Source organism: Felis catus, chromosome X (assembly GCF_018350175.1).
Source record: "Felis catus isolate Fca126 chromosome X, F.catus_Fca126_mat1.0, whole genome shotgun sequence".
Taxonomy (NCBI): Eukaryota; Metazoa; Chordata; class Mammalia; order Carnivora; family Felidae; genus Felis; species Felis catus.
This window is the reverse complement of record NC_058386.1, coordinates 82,120,877-82,145,872: the sequence shown is the minus strand read 5'-3', so window position 1 is coordinate 82,145,872 and position 24,996 is coordinate 82,120,877. Positions and strand designations below refer to the sequence as shown.

General features: G+C 35.5%; 1 pseudogene; it reads right to left on the bottom strand.

The window, feature by feature from the left end:
• Positions 1 to 6,918: 6,918 nt before the first annotated feature.
• LOC101092255 lies at positions 6,919 to 23,641 on the bottom strand (annotated as a pseudogene).
• Between the last annotated feature and the right edge of the window lie 1,355 nt (positions 23,642 to 24,996).

Sequence of the window (24,996 nt, the reverse complement as noted above, 5' to 3'; positions counted from 1 at the left end):
CAGCTCTTAGCTGTCAGATTCCATTGCCCCTACTCCCAAACCAGAGTCCACAACTAGTCTACTTTCTGTTCTGGATGGTTCATATAAATGGAATCATATAATAGTTATTTGCTGCTGGCTTCTCTCACTTATCATGTTGTAACATGATCAGTACTTCATTGTTTTGCTGCTAAAAATTATTCCACTGTAAGAATATGCCACATTTTATTTAATTTTAATTGATGGGCATTTTGGTTGTTTCCACTTATTGTCTACTATGACCAATGCTGCTACAAACATCTGTGCACAGTTTGCATGGATATATGCATCCATTTGCATTTCTTTTGGATGTATATATAAGAGTAGAATTGCTGGAACATATGGTCACCATTTGAAGAAATATCAGACTGCTTACCAAAACAAGTGCACCATTTTACATTTCCACTAGTAATGTATGAGGATTCCAATATCTCTATATCCTTGCCAGTACTTACTATTATGTCTTCACATCCTAGTGGATGTGAAGCAACATCTACTTATGTTTTTTTTATTTGCTTTTTCCTGGTGGCTGATGATGTTGAGCCTCTTTTAATGCAATATCCTCCTTGGAGAAACATCTATCTGCATCCTTTGACCATTTTATCATTAGGTTAATTATCTTTTTATTTTTTAGTTGCCCTTATATTATTATGTTGGGACATTTTTTATGTATTCTAGATTCAAGCCCCTTACCAAATATATGATTTGCAAAATGTTTACTCATTCTGTGGGTTCACTTTTCACTTACTTGATCATATCTTTTGAAGCACAAAATGTTTTAATTTTGATTATGTCCAGTTTGCCTATTCTTTCTTTTGTTGTGTTTGTGATATTATATGTGAGAAACTATTGCCTAACCCAAGGTAACATATAATTATACCTATTTTTTCCTCTAAGAGTTTTATAGTTTTAGGTCTTATATTTAAGTTTTTGATCAATTTCAAGTTTTTATATATTGTGTTACATAGGGATACAAATTAATTCTTTTTCATGTGTCTAACCAGTTTTCCCAACACCATTTGTTGAAAAGACAATTCTCACCCCACTGTATGGTCCTCTCACCATTGTCAAAACTCAGTAAATGTGAAGACTTTTTTCTGAAGTTTCAATTCTATTTGATGTGTGTGTGTGTGTGTGTGTGTGTGTGTGTGTGTGTGTCACAGGCAGTCTTGATTGCTGTAGCTTTGTAGTAAGTACCAAAATCCAATAGTGTGAGTCTTCCAACTTTGTTCTATTTAAGGTTTGTTTTGGAAATTCTGGATCCCTTGAATTTTCATATAAACTTTGAAGCAACTTGTGAGTTCCTGGGGGAAAAAAAAGGAGGCTGTAATTTGGTAAGGATTTCATTGACTCTGTAGATCAATTTGGCTAGTATTTTTTAACGTTTATTTATTTTGAGAGAAAGAATGAGCACATGTGAGTGGGGGGAGGGGCAGAGAGAGAGAGAGAGAGAGAGAGAGAGAGAGAGAATCCCAAGCAGGGATGCTCCATATGGAGCCTGATGCAGGGCTCAATCCCATGAACCATGAGATCATGACCTGAGTTAAAATCAAGAGTTGGATGCTCAATGAACTGAGCTACCCAGGCATCCCTGGTTAGTACTGTTACCTTAAAAATTTTGAGTTTTCCCATCCATGAACATAGGGTATCTTTCCATGTGTTTAGGTCTTTTTAAATTCCTTTCAATATTTTGTATTTTCAGTGTATAAATTTTACACTTATTTTTGGCTTAAAAATTTTTTCTGATGCTTTTATATAGTTGTTTTTAAAATTTTTTGTTGATTTGCTCATTACTACTGTATAGAAATACAAATGATTTTTGCATATTTGTATTTTATCATGAAAATTTGCTGACCTTACTAGTTTTAATAGTTTTTTTAGTAGATTTCTTAGAATTTTCTATATATAAGATTAATTCGCCAGCAAATGTTAATGGTATTATGAATCATGTTTGATATTGATTTATTTTTAAACATTATTTTTAATGCTTATTTTGAGAGAGAGACAGAGAGACAGAGAGAGAGAGAGAGAGAGAGAGAGAGAGAGAAAGAATCCCAAACCAACTCTGCCGTGCAGAGCCTGATGTGGGGCTCGATCCCACAAACCATGAGATCATTATCTGAGCTGAAATCAAGAGTCAGATGCTTAACCAACTGAGCCACTAGGCACCCGCGAATCATGTTAACATTATCACTCAGCTTTATCAAATTTTTTTCAAATGTACCCACTGATTTCTATCTAACCTGCAATGCAATTTTCTCTCACCAAGAATATAGGTTAAGAAAAGTCTCTAATATATTCACCTAGTACTTTTATATTTCAAAATTTGCATTTAAATCTTTGAACCAATTACAGTTTATTTTGGGGGAATACATTTTGTTATTTTTTTCCCAAATAGCTCACACTTGACCAAATGCCATTAACTTATTATGGTAAAATATACATACATAATATTTATCACGTTAACCATTATTAGGTGTATATTTCAGTTGCATTAAATACATTCACAATGGTTTATAACCATCACTACTATTTATACCAAAGCATTCTCATCATTCACAACAAAAACACCATGCCCAATAAACAATAACTCCCCTTTTCCTCCTCCCCTAAGCCCCTACTACTACTACTAACTACTATTTTACTTTATGTCTCCATAAATTTGCCAATTCTAGGTACCTCACACAAGTGGAAATATGTATTTGCACTTTTGTGCCTGCCTTACCAATAAGCATAATTTCTTAACGTCAATCTATGGTGTAGTATATATCAGAATTTCATTCCTTCTTGTGGCTAATTAAAATTCTCATTGAATGTATTTATCAAATATTGTGTACCCATTCATCTGCCAATGAACACTTAGGTTGTTTATACCTTTTAGCTATTGTGAATAATAGTGCAAAAACACTGATATAGACATTTCTATTTAAGTAAGTCCTTCCAATTACTTTGGGTATATAGCTAGGTGTGAAATTGCTGGGTCATATGGTAGTTCTATCTGTAACCATGTAAGAAGCTGCCAATCTGTTTTCCACACTGAGGACACTATTTTACATTCCCACCAGCAATGTACAAGGGCTCTAGTTTCTCCACATCCTTGCTAACACTTGCTATGTTCCATGTTCATTTATTGGAAGAACAAACACTGTTAAAATGTCTGTAGTACCCAAAACAATCAACATGTTTAATGCAATCTCTATCAAAATATCACCAGTATTTTCCTTTCTTTAAAACATTATAGTTTTCCTAGTAGGTATAAAATGGTTTTTCATTGTGGTTTTGATTTGCATTTTACTAATGCCTAAAAATGTTAAACATCTTTTCATGTGCTTATTAACCATTTGTATACCTTCTTGGGAGAAATGTCTACTTAAGTCCTTTACCCGTTCTTAATTGGGTTATTTAATTTCTTGTTATTTAGTTTTAGGCATTCTTTACATGTTCTGGATATTAATCACTTTTCAAATATATCAATTCCAAATATTTTCTCCCATTCATGTTATCTGTTCACTTCTTTGATAGTATATTCTGATGTACAAAGGTTGTTAATTTTTATGAAGTCCAATTTATCTATTTTTGTTGTTGTTGTCTGTGCAGTTTGATGTCATGTCCATGAAATCATCATCAAATTCAATGCCATGAAGTTTTCCTCAAATGTTTTCTTATGAGAGTTTTATAGTTTTTTTTTAAGAGAGTTTTACCTTATAGTTTTATCTCTTTTTTTTTTTTAACGTTTATTTATCTTTGAGACAGAGAGAGACAGAGCATGAATGGGGGAGGGTCAGAGAGAGGGAGACACAGAATCTGAAACAGGCTCCAGGCTCTGAGCTGTCAGCACAGAGCCCGACGTGGGGCTCGAACTCACGGACCGCGAGATCATGACCTGAGCTGAAGTCAGCCGCTTAACCAACTGAATCACCCAGGCGCCCCTAGTTTTATCTCTTAAATTAGGTCATGAATTCATCTTGAATTATTTTTTGTATATGGTGTAAGATAAGGGTCCAACTTCTGTCTTTTGCACATGTATATTCAGTTTCCCTGCATCATTTATTGAAGACTGTTTTTCTCCATTGACAGGTCTGGCACCCTTGTTGAAAACCAACTGACTACTGATTTTTTGTTTACTTCTGGGGTCTCTCTACTTTATTCCACTGGCCTATGTATTCTTATGCAAGTACAATACTGTTTTAATTGCTGTAGCTTTGTATTAAGTTTTGAAGTTGAGAAGTGTGAATCCTCCAACTTAACTTTTTTTCTTTTTCAAGACTTTTATGATTATTAAGAACCCATTCCAATTCTGTATAAATTTGAGGATCAGGTTTTCCATTTCTGTGAAGAAGGCTGAATTTTTGTTGCATTGAATTTGTAGATCATTTTGGATACTGTTGACATCTTAACAATGCTAAGTCTTTGCAACCATGGACATACAGTGTCTTTCCATTTATTTAAGCCTTCTAAAATTTCTTTCAGAAATATTTTATAGCTTTCAGCATACAAATCTTTCACCTCTCTGGTTAGATATACTGTAAAATATTTAATTATTTTAGATGCTATTGTAAATGTAATTGCTTTCTTATTTCCTTTTGGATAGTTTATTCCTGTTGTATAGAAACACAAATGAATTTTTAGTGTTGTCCTTGTGCCCTGCAACTTTGCTAAATTGGATTATTAGCTCTAATGGCTGTCTTTTGGATTATTTGTGTCTATATGTATTAAAAAAATCATACCAGCAGTAAATACAGATAATACTACTTTTTTCTTTCCAATTAGTATGGTTTTTTATTTTTATTTTTTCTTATAGAATAGCTCTGGATAGAACTTCTATTACAATGGCGAATAGCAGCAATAAAATTTGGCAGTCTTATCTTGTTCTTGATCTTAGAGGAAACCTAAGTCTTTCACCACCAAGTACCATGTTAGCTGTGGAATTTTCACAACTACCTGATGAGGAATTTTCTATTTCTAGGTTTCTGAGTTTTTATTATTAAAGGGTACTGGATTTTGTCAAATGATTTTTCTTTGTCAACTGAGATAATAATGTTTTCTTCTATTATTTCTATGAATGTAATGTATTACATTGATTGATTTTCTTATGTTGAAACATTCTTAAATTCCCAGGACAAATCCCATATAGTTATGCGGAAAAATCTGTTTAATATGTTGTTGGATTTTATTTGCTTTTGTGTTGAGGATATTTGTGTTATATTTATAAAATGTATTAGTTTTTATTTTTTCTTGTAATATCTTTATCTGAATTTGATATCAGGGTAGTGCTGGCCTCACAGAAAGAGTTTTAGAAAGCACTTCTCCAATTTCTTGGAAGAATTTGAGAATTCTTGGTGTTAATATTTCATTGAATACTTAATAGAATTCACTGGTGAAAGTATTTTCTCCAGGACTTTCTTTTTGGGAGACTTTTGATTACTGATTCAATCTTTGTTTTAGGTCTTTTGAGAATTTTTTATTATGGTAAAAATACATAACATAAAATTTAGCATCTTAACTATTTTCAAGTGTATAGTTCAGTAGGGTTAAATATATTCACATTATTGTGAAGAGATCTCTAGAAAATTTTCATCTTGCAAATCTGAAACTCTACACTGATTAAATAATTCCCCTCTCCCCAGCCCATGGAAACCACCATTCTACTTTCTGTAGCTATGACTTGACTACTTTAGATACATTATGTGGGCAGAATCATACATATTTATTTTTAATGTAACTGGCTAATTTTACTTAGCATAATGTCATCAATGTTACTTTTATGTTGAAGCATATGACAGGATTTGTCTCCTATTTAATGTTGAATAATATTCCATTGTATACACACACACATTTTGTTTATCCATTCATCCTTCAGTAGACATTTTAATTGCTGCTACCTCTTGGTTATTGTGACTAGTGCTGCCATGAACATGAGCATGCAGATAGCTCTTCAAAACTTTGCTGTCAATTATTTCAGATATATACCCAGCAGTAAGATTGTTAGATAATATGGTCATTCTATTTTAAAATTTTTGAGGACCCTCCCTACTGTTTTCCACAATGGTTTCACTATTTCAATACCACTAACAGATCTTAAGTGCTCCAAATTTTCCATATCCTTGCCAAAACTTGTTGTTATCTGATTTTTATTTTATAATAGCCATCCTAATAGGTGTAAGGTAGTATCACATTGTGGTTTTGCTTTACATTTTTCTGATGATTAGTAATGTGGACCATCTTTGCATGTGCTTGTTGGCCATTTGTATATCTTCTTTGGCGAAAAGTATATTCAAGTTCATTGCCCATTTTTAAATCAAGTTGTTTGACTTTTTGTTATTGAGTTACAGTTCTTTATAAATTCTAAACATTTATCTGGGAATGCAAGCTGGTGCAGCCACTTTGGAAAGCAGTATGGAATTCCTCAAAAAACTAAAAATAGAACTACCCTATGACCCAGCAATTGCACTACTAGGCATTTATCCAAGGGATACAGGTGTGCTGTTTTGAAGGGACACATGAACCCCCATGTTTATAGCAGCACTATCAACAACAACCAAAGTATGGAAAGAGCCCAAATGTCCATCGATGGATGAATGGATAAAGAAGGTGTGGTATATATATATACTATGGAGTATACTCGGCAATCAAAAATAATGAAATCTTGCCATTTGCAACTACACGGATGGAACTGGAGGGTATTATGCTAAGTGAAGTTAGTCAGAGAAAGACAAAAATCATATGACTTCAATAATATGAGGACTTTCAGAGACAAAACAGATGAACATAAGGGGAGGGAAACAAAAATAATATAAAAACAGGGAGGGGGACAAAACAGAAGAGACTCATAAATACGGAGAATAAACTGAGGGTTACTGGAGGGGTTGTGGGAGGGGGGATGGGCTAAATGGGTAAGGGGCATTAAGGAATCTACTCCTGAAATCATTGTTTCACTACATGCTAACTAATTTGGATGTACATTTTTAAAAATTAAAATAAAAAAGTTCTAAATATTTATCCATTATTAGGCACATAATAATTTTCAATTATCTTCTCCCCTTCATAGGGTACCTTTCATTCTGTTGATCATGCTCTTTGATTCACAAAAGTTTTTTTAATGTTTGATGTAGTCCCATTTGTCTACTTTACCTTTTGTTCCTTGTACTTTTGGTGTTATATTGAAGAAATAATTGCCAAGTCCAATTTATAAAGATTTTTCCTTCTGTTTTATGTAAGAATTCTATAATTTGGGTTCTTGCATTTAGGTCTTTAATCTATTTTGAGTTATTTTTTGTATATGGTACAAGAGAAGGGCCCCAATTTCTTTTGGATATAGATACCCAGCTTTCCCATCATCATATCTGGTTTTATGTTTGTTTGTTTTGTATTTCTTTTTTGTATTTTCTTCCATTTGTATTGGTCTCTTTTTATTTCTTTTGGTAATCGCTTCCATAATTAAATACTTCCATTTGTAGGTGATGAAATGTGTAAGGAATCCACTTCAAATGTTGGCACAGCTATACTTATGGCCTTTCCCTTTACTTGAACTCAGAAGTAAGACTTTTTGTTCTTGTTTTTTATATTCCAGTCCCAGAAGTAGTTTTCACTGTAGAAATGATCTACAGGCAGTCTTGTGCTTTCTAGCAATAGTCTACAACCAGGCTCTAGCTTCTCCAAGACACTACACAGGATGGATTTAAATATGTATTAAACTAAGAGGAATTCTTTCAAATGAGTTTAAATGCATTTCATTATTATAAACCTACATGACTTTCTTTTTTCTTAAAAACAATGCTTCTCTAAGTAAATCAAGGTCAAAATAAATGAAGAGCTCAAGATGACATCAATCCTATTTGTTTAAATCCCAGCGTTGTGTGGATGAAGAGCAGCAGCCAGTTATGACAACAGGCGATACATCCAAAGCAATAGCCAAATTCCTTAACATTTTTCCATTTCTAAACCATCCTTAAAGAAAATCATATTTGTGGTTACACCATCCTCAAAATAGTCCAGCAGAGCAACCATGCCATCTGGATTCGTATTTTCACCAATAAAGAACTGGTAGTTTTTGAAATTAGCAAGGATGAGGGTGGGTGATGGGTATTGAGGAGGGCACCTGTTGGGATGAGCACTGGGTGTTGAATGGAAACCAATTTGACAATAAATTTCATATTTTAAAAATAAATAAATTAAAAATTAAAAAAATAAAACTTAAAAAAAAAGAAATTAGCAAGGATGTGCTTGATTTGTTCTGCGGCCCTTGTTATAAAAGGTTTTATTCTTTCTGGCCTCTGTTCTTCAAGTTTGCCTTTGTTGATTTCATGTAATCTTCAATTTACTTCTTGTAGGCTTCTTTTGTGAAGCTGTTTTCCTGAAAGTTATGTCTCACTGTGCTTTTGGTACATTTGCATTTGGTGCCATTATCAGAGGCATTTCCACTGATGAGCAAGTCACCAATGTTACCCTCTGTCCTACTGACCATCCTCCCCTCCACCTCCAGGCACAGCCCATCTATGATCTGCAGATCATATAGATGTCAGAGAACATCTCATCATGGCTAATGAGGTTCCAGTAGATGATTACGACTCTGGCTGGAGAAAGATGAGGTTGGCGCTAGCTTTACAGGAACTGGGAGCTCTGAGCTGGTGGTATAGCAGGAGTGGCACTAGTGGGAGGGGGAGCAGGTGGAAAAGCTCCCATCACCATTTGTTTACAAGACAGCCCTTTCCCCATTAAATGGTCTTGGTACCTTTGTTAAATATAATTTAACCATATATACAAAGATATATTGCTAGGATCTTTATTCTATTCCACTGGTCTATTTGTCTGTCTTTATGACAGTACACTCTTTGGATAACTGTAACTTTGTAATATTTTAAAGTCAGGCCTCCAAACTGGTTCTTTTTCAAAATTGTTTTGGCTATCTGAGGTCCATTAAGATTCTATATGAATTTTGGGATGTTTTCTTCATTTCTGAAAAAGGTATGTTGGGACTGTGATAGGGATTGTGTTGAATCAGTAGAGAGAGCACTTTGGGTAGTATGGTCATCTTAATAATATTAAACCTTCAAATCCATAAACATAGGATGTCTTTCCCTTTATTTGTGTCTTCTAAAACTTTTTTTCAGCAAAAAACCCCCACAAAACTTCTTTCAGCAATATTTTCTTGTTTTCAGTGTACAAGTCTTTCACTTCCATAGTTAGGTTTATTTCTAAGTATTGTATGGCTTTGATGCTATTGTAAATGAAATTGTTTTCTTAATTTCCTTTTTGGATTGTCCACAGTTCATTTACAGGAACACAACTGGTATTTAATTTTTGATTTTGCATCCTTCAACTTTCCTGAATTCATTCTTTGGTTCTATCAGTGTGTGTGTGTGTGTGTGTGTGTGTGTGTGTGTACACAAAATCTTTAGCATTTTCTACATATAAAATCAAATCATTTGCAAACAGATAATTTTACTTATTTCTTAAAGTTTTTATTTAAATTACAGTTAGTTAACATACAGTGTAATATTAGTTTAAGGTGGACAACAGTGATTCAACACTTCCGTACAACACCCAGTGCTCATCATAAGTGTACTCCTTAATCCCCATTACCTATTTAACTCATCTCCCCCCACCTCCCCTCTGGTAACCATCAGTTTGTTCTCTATAGCTAAGATTGTTTCTTGGTTTGCCTCTCTCTCCCTTTTTTTTCCCTTTGCTCATTTGGCTCACTAGCCCCATCCATGTCCTTACAAATGGCAAGATTTCATTCTTTTTATGGCTGAATAATATTCTAGTGTATACATATATCACATTTTCTTATCCATTCATCAGTTGATGGGCATTTGGGCTTTTTCAATAATTTGGCTATTGTAGAGAATATAATGCTACTATAAACATAGGGGTTCATGTATCCCTTGGAATTAGTGTTTTTGTTTTTTGGGTAAATACCTCATAATACAATTGCTGGATCTTAGGGTAGTTCTATTTTTAACTTTTTGAGGAACCTCTATACTGTCTTCTACACTGGCTGCACTAGTTTGTATTCCCACCAACAGTGCAGGAGGGTTTCCCTTTCTTCACATACTCACCAAAACCTGTTGTTCTTGTGTTGTTGATTTTAGCCATTTTAAAAATATGAGGTGATATCTCATTGTAGTTTTGATTTGTATCCCTGATGATCAGTGATGTTCAGCATCTTTTCATGTGCCTATTGGCCATCTGTATGTAATCTTTGGAAAAATGTCTATTTATGTCTTCTACCCATTTTTTAACTTGGATTATTCATTTTTTGGTGTTGAGTTTTATACACTGTTTAGATATTTTGGATACTAACCCTTTATTAGGTATGTCCTTTCCAAATATATTCTCCCATTCAGTAGGTTGTCTTTTACTTTTGTTGACTGTTTGCTGTGCATAAGCTTTTTGTTTTGAATAAGTCCCAGTAGTTTATTTTTGGTTTTGTTTCCCTTGCATCAGGAGACATATCCAGAAAGAAGTTGCTATGGGAGATGTCAAAGAGGTTACTGCCTGTGTCCTCCTCTAGGATTTTTATGGTTTCAAGTTTCACACTTAGGTCTTTAAACCGTTTTGAATTTATTCTTGTGTATGGCGTGAGAAAGTGGTCCAGTGTTTTTGTTTTCATTCATATTTAAATATTTTCTAATTTTCTTTGTAATTTCTTTTTTGACCGATTTGTTTGATGTTTAATTTCTGTAATTTGTGAATTTTCCAGTTTTCTTTATCTGATTTCTAAATTCATGCCATATTGTTGAAGAAGTTATTTTGTATATGTATCTTTTTAAATCTACAAAGACTTGTTTTATGTCTTAACATGTGGTCTTTCTTGGAGAATGTCCTATGTGTACTTGAGAATAATGTGTATTCTTTTTTGTTGGGTTGAGTGTTCTGTAAACGTTGATTAGGTCTAGTTGGTTTATTATGTTGTTCAAGTTTTTTTTATTTCCTTACTCATCTTCTGCCTACTTTATCCACACATTATGGAAAATGATGTATTAAAGTCTTCAACTGTTATTGTACAACTATTTCTCCCTACAATTCTGTCAATGTTTGCTTCATAAAGTGTCTACTAGGTATGTAAATGTTTATATGTGTTATGTCCTCTTTCTGTATTGACACTTTATTAATATAAAATGTCCTTCTCTGTTGTCTATAACCTTTTAAAATCTCAGTCTATTGTTTCTGGTATTGGTATAGCCAACACAGTTTTCTATTGTTTACTATTTATATAGAATTCTTTTTCCATCCTTTACTTTTTAATCTTCTCTTTGGAGCTAAAATGAGTCTCTTGCGTAGAGTATATAGTTGCATCATGTTTTTTAAATCTCTTCTGCAAATCTATTTATTTTGATTGAAATATTTTATCCATTTACACTTAAAGTAATTATTGATAGGATAGACTTACTTTTGCCGTTATGTTTTATGTTATTTATTATAAGCCTTATAGCTTTTGCATCCCTCATTTCCTTCATTATTGCCTTCTTTTCTATTTAATTAATTTTTAAAAAATACTTAATTACCTTCTCATTTTCCTCTGGATATATTGTATAGATATTTTCTTTATGACTGTGGAAATTACATTTAATATTGTAAAGTCATAACAATATCTGAATTCATCCCAACTGAACTCTAGTAGTCTACAAAAGTTACTTCCATACACTTCCATTGCCCCTCTTTCTGCTATTGTTATCACAGATCATATCTTTATACATTCTGTACCCAAAAGCATAGCTCAATGATTGCTTTTTTTATACTCTTGTATTTAAGTTCAAGTTGGTTAATATAAAATGTAATATTAGTTTCAGGTGCAGAAGTTAGTAATTCATCATTTGCATACAACACCCAGTGCTCATCACAACTACTGCCCTCCTTAATACTCATCACCCATTTAACCCATTCCCTGACCCATCTCTTCTCCAGCAACCCTCAGTTTTTTCTCTATAGTACACAGTTTGTTTTCTGGTTTGTCTCTCTCTTCTTTCCCCCTATATTCATCTATTTTGTTTCTTAAATTCCACATACAAGTAAAATCATACGGTATTTGTCTTTCTCTGACAACACTTATTTCACTTAGTAGCAAAGTAAATTAAAAAAAAAAAAACTTAAAAGGCAACCTTTGGAATGGGAGAAGATGTTTGCAAATGACATATCTGATGAATGGCTAGTGCCCCAAATATATAAAGAACTTATTAAACTCAACACCCCCCCCCCCAAAAAAAAACAAATTTCTGCTCCTTTCTATCTCTCTTCTCATGGAATTCCCACAATTGTCTATGTTGGTCTATTGTTCAGCTTTGTGGTGCCCCACAGGTCTCTCAGGCTGTGTTCACTTTTCATTTTTTCTTCCTATTTACCAGACTCAATAACTTCCATTGACCTTACTTCAAATTAACTGATTCATTTTACTGCTTGCTCAAATCTGCTGAACCTCTCAAGAGTATTTTTCACTTCAGTCATTTTAACTTTCAAGTCCAAAATTCCCTTTTGGTTCCTTTGTATTATTTCCCTTAACTGATATCCTCATTTCATTCATCCATTATTTCTCTTTCTTTGTCTATGACTTCTGTTAGCTTTAAAGTCTTTGTCTATTATGTGTGACACTTGTGCTTCCTCAGGTATGTTTCCTGTAGATTTATTTTGTTCTGTTGAATGAGTCACATTCTCATGTTTCTTTGTATGCCTTATGATCTTTTGCTGAAAGCCGAACACTTGAATCTTATGATGTGGTAACTCTGGAAATCACAATCTCTTTCCGATATCCAGGATTTTACTGGTTTTTATGTTATTATTGCAGGGTGTCTCTTTGCTGGAAATCAGGCTGAGGTGAAATTTGAGATCTTCTTGGGGCTTTTCTGAGACTATGTCTTTCCTTGGGCATGCACTATGGCTTTCTAAATTATCCTGTACATGCATTTGTTTTTTAATGCCTCCCCCCCCACCAAAAAAAGCTGCAGGTCCATCTCCTCTACATACTTTGGAACCCACCTTAGCTGGTAGGTGTGAAACAATTACCAGCCTTGGTGCCTACACCTCAGTGAGCAGAAATTATCAAAAATCAAAACACAAACCCCAATCCTTAGAGGACAACGTCCTTATTGTCCACCCTGGCTCCAGCGAGTCATGCTTCAAATGCATGTTGCTGTCCCATAGCTTCCTGCCATGGGCCTGGAGATTGGAGAATTAGTAGCTGAAATTGACTGATAATATCCATCATTTGTCAGCTAAGCTTTCCCCTGAAAGTAGCAAAAGTTCAAATAGAATCCATGGTTCTAATCTAGTCACTTCAGATAATTTTTACCAGTAAAGCTATTTTCTAAGTGGAGAGATGGTTTCATGGCCCTTTCTACAACACAATCTTTCCTGACACTACTCCCCAAATACTGTTTTTGAACAATCCATATTTTTCCCACAGAGTTGTCTTGCCATTTTATTATATATAAACTCTCTGTATCTATTTTGGCCAGTTTCTGACTTCTAGTCTGTTCTATAGTTCTACTTTTAACTCATCACCAAATTATCTAATTATTGTAGTTTCATAATTAACACACACATAAACACACACACACACACACACACACACACACACACACATTCAAGTTAGTTAAAACACAGTGTAGTCTTGGTTTCAGGAGTAGAATCCAGAGATTCCTCTATCACACATGACACTGTGTTCTCACCCCAAAAAGTACCCTCCTTAATACTCATCACCCTTTTAATCCATCCCCCCACCCACCTCCCCTCTAGCAATGCTCAGTTTGTTCTCTGTATTTAAGAGTCTCTTATGGTTTGCCTCCCTATTTTATCTTATTTTTTCTTCCCTTCCCCTATGTTAATCTGTTGTGTTTCTCGAATTCCACATGAGTGAAATCATATAATATCTGTCCTTCTCTAACTTATTTTGCTTAGCATAATACCCTCAAGTTCCATCCATGTTGTTGACAAGATATCATTTTTTTCATTGCCGAATAGTATTCCACTGTGTGTGTGTGTGTGTGTGTGTGTGTGTCCCACATCTTTATCCATTCATCAGTCAATGAACATTTGGGCTCTTTCCATAATTTGGCTATTATTATTAACGCTGATACAAACATTGCAGTGAAGGTGCCCCTTCTAATCAGCATTTTTGTGTCCTTTGGATAAATACCTAGTAGTATAATTTCTGGGTCATAGCATAGTTCTATTTTTAATTTTTTTGAGGAACCTCCATACTGTTTACCAGGGTGGCTGCACCAATTTGAATTCCCACCAAAAGTGCAATAGGGCTCCCCTTTCTCCACATCCTCACCATTATGTGTTATTTCTGGAGTTATTTAGTCATTCTGACAGGTGTGAGGTGGTATCTCATTGTCTGATGATGAGCGATGTTCAGCATCTTTTCATGTGTCAGCCATCTGATGTCTTTGCAAACGTGTCTGTTCATGTCTTCTGCCCACTTATTCACTGGGTTGTCTATTTTTTTTGGATGTTGAGTTTGGTAAGTCTTCATAGATTTTTGATACTAACCCTTTATCCGAATGTCATTTGCAAATATTGTCTACCATTCCATCAGTTGCCTTTAAGTTTTGTTGATTGTTTCCTTCACTGTGAATAATCTTTTTATCTTTATGATGTTCCAATAGTTTATTTTTGCTTTTATTACCTTGCCTTTGGAGACATGTCAAGAAGTTGCTGTGGCCAAGGTCAAAGAGTTTGCTGCCTGTTTTCTCCTGTAGGATTTTGATGGTTTCTTGTCTCATATGTAGGTCTATCATCCATTGTGAGTTTATTTTTGTGTATGGTGTAAGAAATGGTCCAGTTTCATTCTTCTGCATGTTGCTGTCCAGTTTTCCCATCACCATTTGTTGAAGAGAGTTTTTTCCTTTGGATACTCTTTTCCGCTCTAAGATTAGTTGGCTATACATATGTGTGTTCATATCTGGGCTCTGTATTCTATTCCATTTATCTATGTGTCTGTGTTTTTGTGCCCGTTCCATAGTGTCTTGATGATTACAGCTTTGTAATACAGATTAGAGTCTGGGATTGTGATGCCTCCAACTTCGGTTTTCTTTTTCAACATTACTTTGGCTATTTGGGATTTTACATGGTTCCATACAAATTTTAGGATTGTTTGTCCTAGCTCTGTGAAGAATATTGGTGTTACTTTAATAGAGATTGCATTGAATGTGTAGATTGCTTTGGGTCGTATTGATATGTTAATAATATTCTTCCAATCCATGAGCATGAGATGCTTTTCTATTTCTTTGTGTCTTCTTCAACTTCTTTCATAAGCTCTATAGTTTTCAGCATACAGATATTTTACCACTTTGGTTAGGTCTATTCCCAGGTATCTTATGGTTTTTGGTGACATTGCAAATGGGATTGATTCCTTGATATCTCTTTCTGCTGTTTCATTACTGGCATATAGAAATGCAACCAATTTCTGTACATTGATTTTATATCCTGTGACTTCACTGACTTCATATTTCAGCTCTAGAAGTTTTTTGGTGGACTCTTTTGGACTTTCCATGTGGAGTATTATGTCATCTGTGAAGAGCAAAAGTTTGAGTTCTTCCTTGCCATTTAGGATGCCTTTTATTTTGTTTTGTTGTCTGATTGCTGAGGCTAGGACTTACAGTACTATGTTGAACAAAAGTGGTGAGAGTGGATATCCCTGTCATGTTCCTGATCTTAGGGGGAAAGCTTTCAGTTTTTACCCATTGAGGATATTAGCTGTGGATGTTTTTATGATGTTGAGATATGTTCCTTCTATTGCCATTTTCTTCAGGATTTTTACCAAGAGCGGATGCTGTATTTTGTCAAATGCTTTTTCTGCATTTCTATTTACAGGATCATGTCATTTCTTTCATTAATGTGGGGTATCACATTGATTGATTTGTGAATATCCAACCACCCCTGCATCCCAGGAATATATCCCATTTGATACAGGTGAATAATTCTCTTAATGCACTGTTGAATTCAAATTGCTAGTATCTTGTTGAGAATTTTTGCATCCAGTTTCATCAGGGATATTGTCCTGTAATTTTCCTTTTTAGTGGGGTCTTTGGTTTTGGAATCAAGGTAATGCTGGCCTCGTAGAATGAGTTTGGAAGTTTTCCTTCCATTTCTATTTTTTGGAACAGTTTGAGGAGAATTGGCACTAATTCTTCTTTAAATATCTGGTAGAATTTCTCTTGGAAGCCAACTCGCCCAGGACTCTGGTTTGGTGGGAGATTTTTTTTTTTTATAACCAATTCAATTTCTTTGCTTGTTATGGGTATGTTCAAATTATCTATTTCTTCTTTTTCAGTTTTGGTAGTGTGTTTCTAGGAATTTGTCCATTCCTTCCATATTGCCCATTTTTTTAGCATATAATTTTCATAGTATTCTTATAATTGTTTGTATTTCTCTGGTGTTTGTGATCTCTCCTTTCTTATGTATTGTTTTATGTATTTGGATCCTTTCTCTTTTCTTTTTGATAAATCTGGCTTGGGGGTTATCAATTCATTTATTTTTTTCAAAGTACCAGCTGTCAGTTTCATTGATCTGTTCTACTGGGTTTTGTTTGTTTGTTTCTATATCTTTTATTTCTACTGTAACCTCTATTATTACCCTTCATCTGCTGGCTTTAGTTTTTATTTGCTGCTCCTTTTGTAGCTTCTTTAGGTTTAAGGTGAGGTTGTGTATTTGGGACCTTTCTTGCTTCTTTAGATAGGCTAGAATTGCAATGTAATTTCCTCTTAGGATTGCTTTTGCTGCACCACAAAGGGTTTGGACTCTTGTGTATTTTCATTGGTTTGCACGTATTTTTTTTTCATTTCTTCTTTAATTTCCTGGTTAACCCATCCATTCTTTAGTAGGATGAGTTTTAACTTCCATGTATTTGAGGGCTTTCCACATTTTTTCCTGTAGTTAATTTCAGGCTTCATAGTGTTGTGATCTGAAAATATGCATGGTATGATTTCAATCTTTCTGTACCAGTTGAGGGCTGATTTGTGACCTAGTATGTGTTCTGTTTTGGAAAACGATCTATATGCACTTAGGAAGAATGTGTATTTTTCTGCTTTAGGATGAAATGGTCTGAATTTATCTCTTAAGTACACCTGGTCAAGTGTGTCATTCAAACCCACTGTTTCCTTGTTGATTTTCTGCTCAGACGATCTGCCCATGCTGTAAAGTGGGGTATTAAAGTTTACTATTATGGTATTATTATCAATGAGTTTCTTTATGTTTATTATTAATTGAATGATATATTTGTGTGCTCCCAATTTGGATGCAAATATTTACAATTGTTAGATCTTCTTGGATAGATCCATTAATTATGATGTAATGTCCTTCTTTCTCTCGTTACAGCCTTAGTTTTTTTAATGTTTATTTATTTTTGAGAGAGAGACGGAGAGAACGTGAATGGGGGAGGGGAAGAAAGAGAGGGAGACACAGAATCCAAAGCAGGCTCCAGGCTCTGAGTTGTCAGCACAGAGCCTGATGCAGGGCTGGAACTCACAAACCATGACATCATGACCTGAGTTGAAGTTGGATGCTTAACTGACAGAGCCACCCAGGTGCCCCTCAAAGCAGAATTTTTCAGTTTAATGAAGTCCAGCCTACCAAGTTTTTTTTTGTCTTCATAGACTGTGCCTTTGGTGTACTAAAATGTCATCACCAGTCCCAAGGTCATCAAGATTTTCTTTTATGTCAGGTTCTAGGTGTTTTATAGTTTTGCATTTTACAGTTAGCTCTGTGATGCATTTTGAGTTAATTTTTGTGAAGAATATAAAGTCTGTGCCCATTTTTTTTTTGCCTATGGATGTCCAGTTATTCCAACATTATTTACTGAAAAGACTAACTTGTCTCCATTTTATTGCCTTTACTCCTTTATCAAAGATCAGTTCACTATTTTTATATGGGTCTATTTCCAGACTCTCAATTCTATTCCATAGATCTATTTGTCATTCTTTCACCAGTATCATAATGTGTAGATTATTGTAGCTTTATAATAAGTCTTAAGGTCAAATAGTGAAAATTCTCCAGCTTTGTTCTTCTCTTTATTTTTTTAAATATATTTTTTAAATATTTATTTTTGAGAAAAAGAGAGACAGAGAGAACAGGGGAGGAACAGAGAGAGAGAGAGAGAACAGGTGAGGAGCAGAGAGAGTGGGAGAGAATCCAATGCAGGCTCCAGGCTCTGAGCTGTCAGCACAGAACCCAACACAGGGCTTGAACTCACAAACCCTGAGATCATGACCTGAGCCAAAATTGGACGCTTAACCGAGCCACCCAGGCGCCCCTGTTCTTCTCTTTAAATATGGTGTTGGATATTTTGTGTCTTTTTCCTTGCCACATAAACTTGAGAATCAGCGTGTCAATGTCTACATGTCTTGCTGGGATTTTGATTGGGACTGCATTGAATCTATAAAGTTGGGAAGAACTGGCATTTACACAATACTGATTCTTCCTATCCACAAACATGGAACACCTCTCCATTTATTTATCTCGTTTGAATTCTTTCACCAGAGTTTTGTAATTTTCCTTATATGGATCTTATACACATTTTGTAGATTTTACACAAGTATTTCATTTTGGGGGTGACTTATGTAAATGGTGGCAAACGTAAATGGCATTGTGTTTTTAATTTAAAATTCCAGTTACTCATTGTTGGTATACAGGAAAGCAATGGCCATTTAAAAAAAAATTTAATGTATTTATTTTTTGAGCAAGAAAGACAGAGTGTGAGTGGGGGAGGAGCAGAGAGAGATAGGGAGACACAGAATCCGAAGCAGGCTCCAGGCTCTGAACTGTCAGCACAGAGCCCAATGTGGGGCTCGAACATATAAGCTGTGAGATCATGACCTAAGCCAAAGTCAGACACTTGAGCCACACAGGCACCCCTGGCCATTTTACATTATATTAACCTTATATCCTACAACTTTGTTATATTCATTTAGCTCCAGAGGGTTTTTTGTTTGTTTTTTGTCAACTATTTCAGATTTTCCACATAGGCAATGATGTCACCTTTGAACAAAGTTTTATTATTGCTTTTTGTTCTAAATCTACATCCCTTTTATTTCTTTATCTTGAATTAATGCATTAACAAGAACTTCCAATACAAAGTTGAAAAGTAATAGTGAGAAAAGACTTCTTGTCTTGTTGCTGATCATTGTGGGAAAGGTTCTGACTTCTCACCATTATGTATGATGCTAGATGTAAGCTTTTGTAGATTTTCTTTATCATGTTGAGAAGTTTCCCCTCTTCTTAGTTTGAAAGTTTTTTATCAAAAATGGGTGTTGTATTTTTACCAAATGCTTTTTCTGTATCTATTGGTATGATTATGTGGTGTTTTTTTTTTAGCCTGTTGATGTGATGGACTACATTAATTGATTTTTGAATATTGAACCAGCCCTTTATACCTGAGTAAAATCCCACTTGGCCATGATATATAACTTTTTGTACACAGATCATGGTTTTCTTTTGTAGCAAAGGAGAAAGAGTTTGAAAAAAATTTCTCTGATTTTTCTAGGTGTATGCTTTGAATGGAAACCTGAGTTTATTTACTTTAAACAGTTAATCAATTGTCACAATATGTCTAGGATATTTTCTTCCATTCTCCTCTCATTACAAATGTTACCTATGTGGTCAACTTACCTTGGACAAAGCAGGAAAGAATATCCAATGGAAAAGACAATCTCTTCAACAAATGTTGGGAAAACATGAAAAATGAAAATGGACCATGTTATTATATGATACACAAAAATAAATTCAAAATGGATGAAAGACCTAAATGTGAGACAGGTAACCATAAAAATCTAGAGAATAATACAGGCAGTAACCACTTTGATATGGGCCAGAGCAACTTCTTACTAAATATGTTTCCTGAGGCAAGAGAAACAAAAGCAAAAATAAGCTATTTGGACTTCATCAAGATTAAAAGCTGCACAGCAAAGGAAGCAATCAACAAAACTAAAAGGCAACCTTTGGTATGAGAGAAGATACTTGCAAATGACAGATCTGATAAAGTGTTAGTATCCAAAATGTAAAAATAACTTATCAAACTCAACACCCAATACCCAAATAATCCAATTAAAAAATTGGCAGAAGACGTGTATAGATATTTTTTAAAGAAGACATACATATGGCTAACAGACACATGAAAACATGATCAACATCACTTATCATCAAGGAAATACACATCAAAACCATGATACCACCTCACACCAGTCAGAATGGCTACAATTAACAACACAGGAAACAAAAGGTATTGGCAAGGATACAGAAAAAGAGGAACACTCTTACACTGTTGGTGGGAATGCAAACTGGTGCAGCCATTCTGGAAAATAGTATGGAGATTCCTCAGAAAGTTAAAAATAGAACTGCCCTATAACACAGCAAATACACTACTAGGTATTTACCCAAAGGATACAAAAATACTAATTCAAAGGGATACATGCATCCTGACATTTATAGCAGCATTATCTAAAATAGTCAAGTTATAGAAAGAGTGTAAATGTCCATCGGCTGATGAATAGGTAAAAAAAGATGTCACACACACACACACACACACACACACACACACACGTTGGAATATTACTCAGCCATAAAAAAGAATAGAATCTTGCTATTTGCAACGACTTGGATGGAGCTAGAGTGTATTATGTTGAGTGAAATAAGTCAGTTATAGAAAGAAAAAATATGGTATGATTTCACTCATACGTAGAATTTAAGAAACAAAACAGATGAACACAGGGAAATTAAAAAAAAAAGGCAAATAGGGAAATAGATCCTTAACTATATAGAACAAACTGAGGGTTAATAGAGGGGAGATGGACAAGGGCAATGGGTTAGATATGGGTACTAAGGAGGGCACTTGTGATGAGCACTGGATGTTGTACATAAATGATGAATCACTAAATTCTACACCTGACACTAATATTACACTCTATTTTAACTAAGTAGAATTTAAGTAAAACTTGAATAAACAAAACAAAACAAAATGCTACCTTTATTTACTGTTTCAGCAATAAGCCTGTATTTTTGTGACTTCTGTATTTAAATTCTTTATTCCATATATTGATAACTAGTTTTCTAATTAATAAATTAAGAATATCAGAGCTGGTGGACTTCTACATGGAGTTACTTGCTTTCCTCTGAAGAAATCAGATCTTTGTCCAAATATCCTATAATTAAATATTCCATGGCAATGCTCTTAACACAGTAAATATATGGACTGTTTTTCCATAAGTTGCAAATTATGTTACCAATATTCAAAGACATAGGAGCTTTCATCAAAATGTAAATGTGCTCATAGCTACTTTAATCAAGAAAATTTTGCTACAAAAATAATTTGTGCTTTGATGTAGCACATCTGATTTTGGCACAAAATCCTTTTTTTTCTTCTTCTTCAATTCAATCTTACTTCATGGAGATCACTGAGGCAACCAGTGGGGCTAGACTAAAGGGAATCTGCTAGAGATGAAAAGGGGGTGAGGGTCAGAGCAAGCAGACTGTTTTCCTATTGGCAGTAGCTCCCATGCAGAGAGCCTAGGCATCTGTAAAACTGAGCCAGTGGACCCAAGTGGCCATGGAGCTTAGTTGGCATTTCTGCCTGGTTTGGGTCTTCAGCCAACAAGCTGTCCCATGAAGTCCATCCTATGACTTTGCCTGCAGAGGGTGACAAGCCAGCTACCCTGCCCAACTGTTGATCACATCCTACAGCCCTGCCCAACCAGGAAGCCTGGCTATAGACCACAGGCAATTGTGGAGCCCATCCTATAGCCTATTCATACAGGAAAACAAGTAAGCAGCCCTGCCAAAATGTGGAGCATAGACTCCAGCCTTTCTTGAGATGGGAGCCCAAACAGCAATTCCAGGCAAATTCAGAGCACAGTCCACAACCCCAAACATTCCAGGAAACAAGCCAACATCCCTATAAAACTGCAAATACAATACATACAAATTAAATAAATACGTAAATAGCATAGCATAGCATAGCAAAGCATAGCATAGCATAGCATAGCATAGGATAGCATAGCATCTGGCTCTTCTAGATGCCAAAGCCCAAAGTATGATGCCATACAACAATAGAACACAGTCTACAGCCTCTCTCAGGCCAAGAGCCAAGGCAAATTTCCCCCTAAATTGTTAGGCATAGCCTCCAGCTCTGCCCAATCAGGAAGTCTGGCCAGAGATCCTGGGCAACTGTAGACTACATTATTCAGCTCTGCTTGGGGAGAAGCCAAGCAAGTAACTCCCTTCACCTGCCTCCCTACTCTGACCTCAATAACAATCCTGGACAGTCTCAGTGTTCAGCCTATAGTGGTACTTCAGCAGGTAGTGCATGTAGCAACCCCAACTAACTGTGAAGCAGAGCTTGTAGCTTCACACAACCATGATGCCTGGGTAGCAAACCTGCTCAGCCATGATGTCAAGTCTATGACACTGCCTAATTGGTGAACACAGCCTTCTGCCTCACCCAGATGAGGAGCCTAACCACTAATTCTGCCCAATCAGAAAGTATAAACTACATAAGACTAGGGATCCTGGGCAGCTACTTAACCCAAAAGTAGAGCACAGCCAGCAGCCTGCCCAATTGGAGAGGTACTCTATGGCTCTGGCCAACTACAAGACAAAACCTGTACCTTTTCCTGTTTTTAGAGCACAACCTGAAACCTTCTCTAATCATGAATCCCAAAGCCTAGACTCTGGGCCCACCTGACCATGGAACCCAGCCACCAGGCATGCCAAACCAGGGAGCTCTGACAGCAGCCCTGTGTGAACATGGTTTCTGAGTGTTACCTGCTGGAGAAAGCTTTTAACCGCGATGATATAGGGCTATTTTGGAAAAAGATGCAAAATAGGACCTACATTACAGAAGAAGAGAATGCAACGCTCAGTCACAAGCCCATGAAAGAACATCTTACCCTCTTGTTTTGTGCTAATGCAAGTGGGGATTTCAAAGTCAAGCCCCTGCTCATGTATTATTCCAAGAATCCATGAGCCTTCAAGAAATGCAAGGTGTAGAAGAGACAGTTAAAATTATGTGGAGGTCCAACAGCAAGGCTTGGGTCACTTGTATCTTGTTCATTGAGTGGATTAACAAGGTTCGGTCCTGCAGTGAAGAAATACCTTATAGAAAAGAATCTGCCACTCAAAGCCTTGCCGGTTATGGGTAATGCTCCTGCTCATCCTCCAGTCTCTGAGGACAATTTATGGAGGAATTCGAGTTCATTAAGGTCAAGTTCCTTCCTCCCAACACCACTCCAATCCTCCAACCCATGGATCAACAGGTCATTTGAAACATTAAAAAGCTTTACATCAAAGCACTATTTCAGCGATGTTTCGAGGTGACCAAAGGGGGGAAAAACTTGCCCTCTGAGAGTTTTGGAAAAATCAGCTCCATATCGTGAATGGCCTCAAGATCATCTATAAATTCTTGGATAAGGTCACCCAGAGAACCTTCCATTCTGCTTGGAGAAGACTGTGGCCTGATTGCATTCTTGGACATGACGTAGAGGGGTTTGCTCTTGAACAGGAACTGCCAGTTGTGAATGAAATTGTGTCCTTGAGGAATACCATGGGACTGGAGGTGAATGAGGATGATAGTCAAGAGCTGGTAGAAGAACATGGCCAGGAGCTGACCACTGGTGAATTGGTGGATCTGCATCATGAGCAACAGCAAGAGGTTACTGAGGATATCTCATCTGCAGAGGAGGAGGAGAAAAAGGCGGAGGAATCCCTCTCTTCAAATGAGATTAGGAAGATGTGTAAAATGTGGGAAACTGCAAAATTTTGTAGAAAAGCACCACCCAAATAAATCTGTATCAGTGCAAGAAATGAATCTGTTAAACAACAATATAATGTCACATTTCCCCAAAATCCTCAAAAGGAGGCAAATGAAAGTGTCATTGGATAGGTCCCTTGCTAAAGTTGCATGAAAAGATAGAGATTCCATTGAGTGAATAGATAGCAGTAAGTCCATTAGTGAAATTCTTCCTACACAATAACCCTCTTCTCTCTTATCTCCTTCACACCAGCCACAAAGGTTTCCAAAGGTAAATGCAGGTTAGTTAGCTTATTCTTTATATTTTGTATTTTTTTATTATTTTGTATTATATTACAGTATTATAATCGCTTTTATATGAATATTTTTGGTTTGTGGAACAAATCATATGAGTTACCATTATTTCTTAAGGGGAAATTCACTTGATATACAAGTGCTTTGGATTACAAGCATGTTTCTGGAATAAATTATGCTCACAAACCAAGATTTTACTGTACACATATACCACATCTTTGTTATCCATTCATCTGTTGATAGACACCTGGACTGCTTCCATAGTTTGGCTTTTGTAAATAATTCTACTATAAACATAGGAGTGCATGTATCACTTTGAATAAATGTTTCTATATTTGGGGAGTAATTACCCAGTAGTGCAATTACTGGATCAAAGGGTAGTTTTATCTGTAACTTTTGGGGGGAAACTCCATACTGTTTTCCACAGTGTCTGCACCGGTGTGCATTCTTACCAAAACTGCAAGAGGTTTTCTTTTTCTCCACCTGCCTGCCAACATCTGTCGTCTCTTGTGTTTTTGATTTTAGCCCTTCTACGTGGTATGAGGTGATATCTCATTGCATCTTTGATTTGCATTTCTATGATAATGACTGATATTTTTATTACTACTTTATTATTCTTTATTAGACATACACATTTAGAGCTAGTTAATGGCAGAGCCAGTACTAGATAGACTTCAAGACTTCCAACACCCATATAGAGATCTTTTCATTCTGATGAAATCTTATTCAGAACTTTTGCCATGATAATGAGTATATTAAGCACCTTTTCACGTATCTGCTAGCCATTTGGATGTCTTCTTTGGAGAATTGTCTGTTCATGTCTTCTGCCCCTTTGTAAACTGTATTATTTGTTTTTTGGGTGTTGAGTTATATAAGTTCTTTGTATATTGTGGATACTAAACCATTATCTGATATGTTATTTGCAAATATTGTCTACCATTCAG